The following is a 322-nucleotide window of genomic DNA, read 5'->3' on the forward strand; positions in this document are numbered from 1 at the left end:
TACTGTCAATCGCAGTGGCGGCTCACTTGACTTCGATTTTGCGAGTGGAGGCTGGCTTGACCGCAGTGTTTCTCCGAGGGTACTAACGCTGACGTAAGTTGACCAAAGGCTTTGCTTTTTTTGCCCGAGACGAAGTGGCCTTCGCGGACACACTTTGCCTCTGCGTCCGGGGCTTTTTTTTTTTTTTTTTTTTTTTTTTTTATCCGGCCGGAGCATCCGTTGTCGCCACGCATTTTACCTTCGTGGCAGGTTTTTCCGGGGGTACTAACGTTGACATAAGTTGGCCAAAGGCCCTGCTTTTTTCCTTCGAGACAAAGCCACC

The 322-nt window shown here is 50.0% G+C and overlaps 1 protein-coding gene across 1 annotated transcript in view; it reads right to left on the reverse strand.

The window, feature by feature from the left end:
• Nucleotides 1-55, reverse strand: part of LOC109513047 (uncharacterized) — a 17,779-nt gene extending 17,724 nt beyond the window's left edge. Inside the window, exon 1 of the mRNA XM_019865251.1 lies at nt 27-55. The gene's annotated coding sequence lies outside the window, so the exon portion shown is untranslated. The remainder of the gene's footprint in view (nt 1-26) is intronic.
• Between the last annotated feature and the right edge of the window lie 267 nt (nt 56-322).

This window comes from Hippocampus comes, unplaced genomic scaffold (genome assembly GCF_001891065.2).
Source record: "Hippocampus comes isolate QL1 unplaced genomic scaffold, H_comes_QL1_v1.1 scaffold180, whole genome shotgun sequence".
NCBI lineage: Eukaryota > Metazoa > Chordata > Actinopteri > Syngnathiformes > Syngnathidae > Hippocampus > Hippocampus comes.